Source organism: Coffea eugenioides, chromosome 1 (genome assembly GCF_003713205.1).
Source record: "Coffea eugenioides isolate CCC68of chromosome 1, Ceug_1.0, whole genome shotgun sequence".
Taxonomy (NCBI): domain Eukaryota; kingdom Viridiplantae; phylum Streptophyta; class Magnoliopsida; order Gentianales; family Rubiaceae; genus Coffea; species Coffea eugenioides.
The window spans coordinates 18,708,766-18,718,187 of NC_040035.1; the positions used below are offsets into that span (position 1 = coordinate 18,708,766).

Consider the following 9,422-nt stretch of genomic DNA (forward strand, 5'->3'; position numbering starts at 1 on the left):
CCTTTCGAAGAGGGAGGGAATGATAAGGATACGGGCGCACAACAACTCCAACCTTGGGTCAAGGACCCTTTGATCAACATTGGTGGTCCGATGACAAGATCAAGAACCAAGAAAGTGAAGGAAGCTTTACGAGCCTTGATCATTCACCATACAAGCAAGGAACAAGCTAGGTTTGAAGATTCGATGGACCATGAAGTTACTTTGTTCATTTGTACGTTTGAAGCGAAGGAATGATCTCATTCTTGTTAGCTTAGTTGGTAGTTGTTTTAAGACTGTCTCGTTTAGTAGTTGTTAGGCGTTTAGTATTTTATTACTTATTGGGCCTTATAGGAAAGCCTTAAAGAGCTGGCTCTTTAAGCTCTTTGTGCGGACCGAATTTCTTCCAGGTTTATGTGGGCCGGATTTTTGCCCTAGTTATTAGCCTATAAAAGGCACCTCTTGTAAGAGTAAAAGGGACAAATTATTACAACCAGAAATCGTGAGGAATTTTTCTTCAAGTTCTTAACCGAACTTACTCTTGAATTCTTGAGTTCATAGCTTAGGATTCAAATCAGACTTTATCGATTAGCTTGTTCCCTAATCGTGGTGTCGCTTCATCCATCCTTATTTGCTTAAGGTTGCTGATTACCTTTGTGTGTCAGAGGTCTTGAGTTCATGAGAACAATCGAGTTCAATTTCTGTTGGGAGGAAAGATCCAACTCTGATAAATACAAGGTTGGGAGGTTCTAGGAGGGTCTTCCCCTAGGGTTGCCTATATCAGTAAGTTAGATATTTCTTTGTCCATGCATGTTAAAACTAGGTGAGATGCGGTGGCATGTGGAGGATTATGCTATTGCATCATTCTGCTTTTGCATCCAAGTGGAAATATTCTTAATGAAACAAATGATTGCGAAAGGTCAAACATAGCCAACTAGCATCTGCTTGGTTCTTTCTTGAAGAATGCCTTTCATAGTTTCAGTTAAAGAAGTCAATCATATGAGATTGGCAGCTCTTAGTTCTGTTCTTTCTTATTCCAAATTCTTTTACTGTCTCATTCAATTGAATCCCTCTGCAATCTCCTAATGGACCAAAAGAACGAAAATCACTACAAGAATTTTGGTCATCAGTGACAATTACCTTTCGCCACAAAAAAGCAAAAAGTTGTCACTGATGAACTTTATTGACAACATTTCGGTTGTCGCAGGGTCGTCACTGAATCTCCATCGGTAAAAGTATATAGTGACGACCTTAAAGTCGTCAGTGAATAGAAACTTTTTTATGACAAGATATGTCGTCAGTAAAAGCTATAATTTTAGTGACGACATATTTTCTTGTCAATGATGCATGAAGCAACGGTAGTGAGTGTATATACTAATTAGTGACAACTTTGTTGTCAATAAACCCCTTATCAACTGTGGCAACAACCCCTTATCAATGGACAGTTTTGATTGAGTGACAACAACAATTGTCAATAAAGACAGCCTGCCTGGAGAAATACTACTCATTTACAACACCTTGCAATGTGTAGTTTGATGATTTCCTACTACAATAATATCTAAAAAATGAAAACATCGGCAATGTTTAATAAATAACAAACGTAGGCACTCGTTACAATAGGAAATGCCAGAATAACATATTAAATATTCAAATGTCATAAATAAGTGCAACATCACACTACAAATAGTTTGATAAGTTTCAGTAGAGAAAATTTTGACATATAAGTCAAGGCTGCACTAACAAACATATTACAAGTCCCAAAACATTTTCTGTGCTACCGAAACATTTTCTAAACATAAGACAGCACTATAACCACAGTTTTTGAGTCGACATGTAAGCTGTACTGCTAATCTTCTTCCAAACCTCCAAAATGTACGAGATATTTGCTTCACCCTTCACCTGATATGTAGGTTAATAATCACAAATAGATGAGCACACTCATTAACAGGAATAAAAAAGTTCCATAAATTTACATAAGCAACATAGCTCCTTTAATAAGCCTAAAACTTTCATAATGGAACACCGGAAAAAATGTCATCAACTATGAACTATTACATATTGGAAACAGTAGTGGACTAAACTCCTATAAATAAATACATACAGAAGTATATAAATATGACAGATTATCCACACATGAATATGTAGTTACCATAAAAGTGATGAATTATGTTCTTTACTTTTTCTTTTACAAAGAGTTGTTATCAGATCACTTATAACATATATAAATTGACGTTTTACAAATTTTTGGAGCAAAAAATTTTTTTTCTTTAATTATCAGTAGGGGCATATCTATTAATTTCAAGGTTAAACAATTGTTTATTGAATTTCTATATGCAAAATTGAAGGTTTCCTTTGGTCAACAGGGACAGGTGCCCCCACAGGCCGTAATCTAGATCTGCCCCTGGATGCTGGACTGTTTAACAGAAGCTCAGGTGATGCATAAGTATGAAATAAGGTTCTAAAGACGCTCACAGTACATCAACATGCAATAGGTTATGAGGAACTTAGCTTCAGCAGCAAAAAACTTATGTACCAATGTAGTGTATCAGTACATTTCAACCGAAGACAGAAGAACTTGACAAAGAAACAGCAAAGCAAAGGGCAAAGGAAAGAACACTGAAATTATAGGATTTGCACTTACTAGCACTTTTGCACTTCCAAAATCACAAATCTTCACTTGGTGACTAAGAGGATCAACCTGAAAAGACAAACAATGACTGTCAAGGAAAGGAAAAAAGAAAAAGAAACAAGCATACTGAAGTCGAACATGAAGACAATATATACCAAAACGTTTTGGGGCTTCAAGTCTCTATGGCATACTCCAGCAACATTATGCAAATACGCTAGACCTCTGAAAATCTGAAAAACAACTACAAATTTAGCTTCACTCAAGCACTATAGAACACTGCAAATATACTAGCACGGAAGCAACCCACATACTTGGTAGGTGTACAGTTTAACATAAATCAGTGGCATCGTCTGGTTGATGTTACTATAATGCTTTAGAACCCGATACATTGCCTCAGGGACATAATCCATTACTAAATTGAGAAAAAGCTCATCTTTACTAGTAGTTGCAAAAAAAGCAATGCTTTAGAGACACCACATTTGGGTGATCCATTGTGCGCATTAACTGCAATTCACGATTCTTGTATCGCCTGTCCTGTAAAACCTTCTTTATAGCCACAATTTCTCCAGTTTCCAGACATTTTGCCTACATGAGCATGCATAACCCTAGAAATTAAAGCAAAAAGATTAGCAAATGAAAGATTAGTATAATTTGGTAATCCACATACCTAGAAAACAATTCCAAAAGATCCAGTCCCCACAACCCTCTCTACCATGTAACTAACAGTCTGTAAAATGAATCAAGCAGAGGAAACAAGTTTTCAATAATCTCTTGAGCAAAATTGATCAGATCATGTCAAAGTCTTATGTAGTTATCCAACAAGTAATATGATTATTCAACAATTCCAAAAAATGCAAAGCAGAGTCAGCAAAGCTAATATTGGATGTAAAGAAAATGCAACCTTAGTGCTACTGAATGAAAATAGGCAACATCAACAAATGCAATTCAACCAGTTAATAAGCAAACAAGAACCACAATTCTACTTGCTTGGTTCAAAATGATATACTAAAAAATGTGTTTTTTTTAAGAAAAAAACAGCAGAAAGATGAGGCTCAGATTTCTTTTATGAATAGTACAGAGACATTGACCGCGCCATGGCTGCAAAATCTACAGCTGTTCATACATGAGACGAGACCAACTGCTGAGTTTGCCAGCCAAGTTACGGGTCGATTCGTCTCCAATGTCCGATTTGATTTGCTCAGAAATAATGCCTAACAAATATCATCACCGCCTCTTTTCCATAAACGCTGAATCCCTCCACCACCACTTTCATCTCATATTACACCGTCGCCAAAAAGAAAGAAAAGAAAAAAAAGAAAACTCGCAACGAGGGCTTCTTCCCTGTTATTGTTAAACACACACACACACATGTTGATATGCATACGTGTGTTTGTGTACATATATATATACACACATATATTTCCCTGGCTCTGTTCGAAAGGCTGTTGGTTTTTTAGTAACCAATGGCGAAATCATAGGCAAAGCAGAGATGGGCAACCACCCTTGAAGAAATCCTGTACTCCTCTGCTGCTGCCTCATTCGTTCTTCTTTCTGAGTTGTATAATCATCAGAGAAAAGGCTAAACCCGCCGTGGCTGCAAAAACCGCCATTGGGGATTTTGCCGAGCCAAGATACAAGCTAAATTAATAAGGGTAAAACCCACAAGTAAGCAGAATCCAAAATGAGGAGATGACTCCATCCATAAATCAAATGAAACCCAAAAAAATTGGACTGAAATTTTTGGCAAAAAAACAATTAGGGCAAAACATTTGGGGGAAAATTAGGGAGGAAAAAAAGAATCGGCATACCTTTTTTTGTCAAGAGTTGCTGCTAAATGTAGTCTTCTATTTGCTCATTGCCGAGCCAAGATCAATTAGGAGATGGCGAGGAGATGTTTCGGCAGAGATGAGGAGTAGTGTTATTTGGTTCTAAGTGTTGGCTATTGGCTGGTAGTGATGTTTCGGTAGAGTGAATGAATAAACATGACCACCAATGGTTGGTTTCACTAAGTGTTCAATATCAATTCCGCGCCTCTCCTCAGACTATTGACTTTGAATAAAATTTCAATTCCTTAGATTTCCTCCTTACTTGTTCAGTACCAAAATTTCAAACAAAGTTTTTTAGTTTCCAACATTTTAGTACATATAATATTTTACTAATATATTATTATTGGCTACTTTTAAATATTTTTGTGAAAATATTCATAATGGGTGAGAAAATTATGTTGCAATACTACAAGTGGTAAATGCACCTTGGTCCTGCTTCAAATAGTTAATTTTTTTATGACATCAAATAGTTGATCCGATATTAATATTGATATCATTTTCTCAAAATTGTGAACTAAATTACAACTTATTTATCTTTCTTTCCATTATTTTTGCCCAATACTCCAGAATTTTGTTTTGTTATTTTATAATAAGGAGAGATAATTTGTTTCAAATGGTTAATTTCACTTTAAATTATTGCACTAATATTAATTTACATGACAAAATTTGAGTTCCTAACAGTTAAAAAATTCATTAGAGAGCAAATATAGAATAACAATTGTTGTAGTATATAAATATTTTAAATTAGATCGTGACAAGAGAAAGTTGTCACTAACTAGTTCCATTATTATCAGTGACAACAACAACCAAGTTGTCAAAGAAAGGGGAATTATTACTGACAACATTTAGATAGTCGTCGCTGATGTAGTTTAGCGCGATGTGGCGGGAGTTCAACTGTGTCTGTGACGACAATCCAAGGTCATCACTGATGCCTTTGCTCCTTTCAGTCAATTGTGACAACTTTTCGTGTTGTGGCTAATGGGCCCCATTTTGTGACGACTAATTTTCGTCACTAGGAAATGTTGTCACTAATAACCAAATTTCTTGTAGTGAATGCTACTACCAATTTTTAGACAACAAAGAGAGAAACACTGCAACAACCAACGAGCTCATCACTGCAACATGCAACAAAGCCAACTAACGAGTCTTCAAGCCAGCAATAAGATAAAAAAAAACCCACTGATTCAGCTTTGCTACAATCTTCAAGCCAGACAACAAAGCCAACTAATGAGTAAAAAAAATTGCAGGACAAACAGAATGATCAGCTTATCTAATTTGAGGACAAACCAAAAAAAAGATATATACCTTATCTAATTGGACGACAAACCAGATCTTTTGTGAAGACTGGAGTGAAGACTTCCCTCCCTTCCGTCCTGCCTCTCCACAATGAAGCTGCCCGCACAACCGATGAAAATCTCCAGCAACACCTTCGAATTGGCTGGGAAGTTGGGGGATCTGGAGGCAGCCCGGAGCTGTGGAGCAAATGCGGCGCATGAGAAAATGTGGAATAAAGCCTACTGGGTTTGTTTAACAGTCCCGGGGCTCAATCTAGGCTGCCAGCCAGGATGAAAGCTATGGAAATGGAATGTCTTTTCTTTTGATTTTGTGAACGGGCAAATTACCCTCTTCCCTAGCCGTCAATGTCCGAGGACTCGAGCTCCTGAGAAGGCTTTAAGACGAAATGAGAACTCATAGATCGGAAGCTTTCCCAAAGGCTCTTTCCCTTGCTCGGCAGTCCACGATGAAAGCAACTTCTCAATCGGTAGGCTAGTCAAAGTTCGGCTGTAGATTTTTTCTTGAGTCTTTTCTCATCAGAAAGGGAGGGACGAAGAGAACTGGATTTGCCATTTTCTTGTGAAGACTAGGTTTACTCGTTAATTTCGGTCAAAATTCAGTCAATTTTGTGAAAAATTTAAAAACCGCGGTTCACGGTTCAATCCGAGTTTAACGGTTTCAACGGTTTTTTACAGGTTTGACCGGTTCTAGGTCCAAGTCAACACAAGCTATGAACCGGACCGGGCACATGGCCGGTTCGCGGTTCGACTGGTCGAACCGGCCGGTCGTCCGGTCCGGGTTTGAAAACATTGGTTTAACGACGTTTTTTCAGGAAGTTTTCAAAACAAAAGTTGCTCCCCTACAACTAGAGATAATGCGAAAAAAATCAATTTCCTCAAAAGAAGGTCGGAATTGGTCGAAATCAAGTGATGAACCGGGTTGTTCGGTCAACCCTGGCTTAGTTTTTTTATTTGCAGAAAAATTTTCTTTTCTTATTTTTTGCTCTTCTCTCTTTCTCTGATGCTTAGCCAACTTTCCTCACTTTTCCTCCCTTTCCAAAAGCTGCATTTTTTTCTATATATATAGGACGAAACCCTAAAATCTAAGGTGAATGGTTGGGATCAAAAAGAAAATGGGTTTATGTGGCTTTCTTGGATCTTTTTGATTCATTTTGCCTGCTGTTTCTTAATAGATTTTGTGTGATGAGGTGTCCTAGTACTTTCTAAACTTGGGGGAAAAGAAATAAGCAAGAAAAAAGGAATCTAACTAGCTCAAAAAAAAAAAATCCTGCCGGCCTTTTTTCTTGTTCGTTGCTAATGGAAGAAGAAGAAACGTGAGGCTACAGATTTTTTTTTTTTTAACAAAATGCATGGGCTAATGGGCCTCTTTTCCTTTCTTTCTTTTATTTTGGGTTTTGCCTTGGGCTTTTGGGAATTTTGGCTTGGATTTTAAGGGTAATTTTTTATTGGATTTTGAGGAATATGATTAGGTTTGGAACAAAAGAAAATATCTACTTTCTTTTTTATTTCCTTTTCTCCTTTTTCTAACAAAATAACACAAAAATAAAAATGATTAATTAAGCAATAAAAATAAACATGATTTGATTTTTTTCTTGGAAAAATTTTGGTGTCTACAGGTTCCTTGCATCAATTGCTTTGCATTTAAGCACTCTACAAGTCCCAAGTAAGTTTCTCGATTTTAATTGGCTTATTTCAATTTTACCATGGTTGAAATTTGCTACATTGTTTGACCAAATTTTTGGTGAATCTTTGTGGTTGTTTTGATGTTTCATTGAGCTCATTTAACTTCCTTAAGCAGGCTCATTTGCTTGTGTTGGATGGAATTGTTGTTATGAGATGAATTAAGAAAAGTCATTTTCTTATATTCTATAGCATGTTTACAAAGTGTAAGTGGCATTTTTCTTTAATATATTGAAGCTTGTGGTGATTGTGAACTTATAAAAATATATATAGGATGTGAATGCAAGCATTAAGCAAGTTGGAGATGGTATTTTTTTAAAAATACATTTCTCTTGATTTTCAGTAATTACTTGGCAACTTTAAATTTGTACTTAAATAGTTTACAGTCTTTAATTAAGGTTGTCATGAAATTGGTGGCTAAAGGTGTTACGAGTTCTCTAGGCGGGTGTGGGTGTTGTTAGGTGTTGTTATAAGATAATTCCCTACACATCTAGGGTCCTTGTATGCTCTTACTCTAGTAATTAACACTACAACAAAAATGTCCTTTAGCGGCATTTAAAGGTGTCAGTATAGATAATCTAAGCTGACATTTTACCTTTCCTCACACCTGGGACGAGTGTTGTCCCTTCCAATGTGGGGATAGCCTCGTAGCATTAAAATGTGTCAGGAAAACTATGTTGTTATAGCATCTCATCTACCAACAAAAATATTTTTCTTGATAATTGAAAGTGTCAAGATAGCTATTCTACCACATTAGAATATTGCTTTAGAAGCTACGCTATGCTAACACTTTTAATTGCTAGGAATACATAGGTAAAGAGAAATTAATCACACCATATAATAACACCGAGATCCAATGTAGAACAACAAATAATCCTTCACTTCATTCATGCCACAATTATGTCAGATATACAAGTCTTTGAACTTTCCATTGAAACTCTAAGTTCTTTCAGAAGAAAAGAAACTATACTAATCTACTAACTTCGCTATAGATGCCATTCCGTACCTATAAAAAAATCAAACAACTAAAAGGAGGACCACCATTGCCTGAATTCAATGACATAACAATTCAAAAAAAAAAGGAAAAAAAAAGTTGATATTTAACTCCATGGGTCATCCCATCCCTTGGGGCCCTCTCTTTTGACAAAGTTTAACATTGCCTGGACAGCTTCCTGAACTCTGTTGGATAGGGCATGGTTTCCCCATTCAATTTCAACCTTTCTACACCACTCATTGCTCTGCACAGATCAGGAGCTTCAAGTGAACAGATATTTTTTTCTTCCCAAAGATGGTTTTGCATTGACACCTTATCAATCAACTCTTCACCAAGGCATAACCTAGCATCGGACATGACAGAAGAATCACAGTAAGGGCTTCCAGAGAATACCCACCTTCTAATCTTCTTGATGAATTCCACAATCGGGCCATGTGCATTGTATCGGCATGGAAACCAGCAAGTTTAAGTCCATAATTCTCTATAACATGGTTATCAAAGCTATAGTTGTGCCACACCTACAGAAAAACAAGCCAGTGCAGTTCCCCACATGGCATATAATCATTCGAAGAACTGATGAGCAACAAAGAGCCCCACACAGAATTACATACAAAAAATCTTTACCTTTTTAATTGACGGGTCTTCAAAAAAAGGAGCAAATTCAGCCAAAAGATTCCTCCCGTCCTCATCAAGAAGATCTACCCAGATACAAGACTTGCCATTTCCAAAATTCGCTTCCGGTCCACAACAAATACTGCAGCATACAATTTCTCCATGATCAACTGGTGTTTCCTGCTTAACATCAATCTTTGATACCTAGACATTAGCAGAAACCAGTAAAATGAGCTCCCAAAAAAAAATTGAATGCTACTGGAGAGAACATGAATATTAAGCAAATAAGATAATTAAAGTACAGAATTCAACTGGTTGTATGCAAATGTAAAATAGTCTAAAAGCAAGTCAAATGAAAAACATACTTCCGTGTCACATACATGGACCATATGCCTGTATTGATTTGTGAG

The 9,422-nt window shown here is 36.6% G+C and overlaps 1 pseudogene; it reads right to left on the bottom strand.

Annotated features, from left to right (window-relative positions):
- Nucleotides 1–1,782: 1,782 nt before the first annotated feature.
- On the bottom strand, nucleotides 1,783–8,840 carry LOC113768718 (annotated as a pseudogene).
- Between the last annotated feature and the right edge of the window lie 582 nt (nucleotides 8,841–9,422).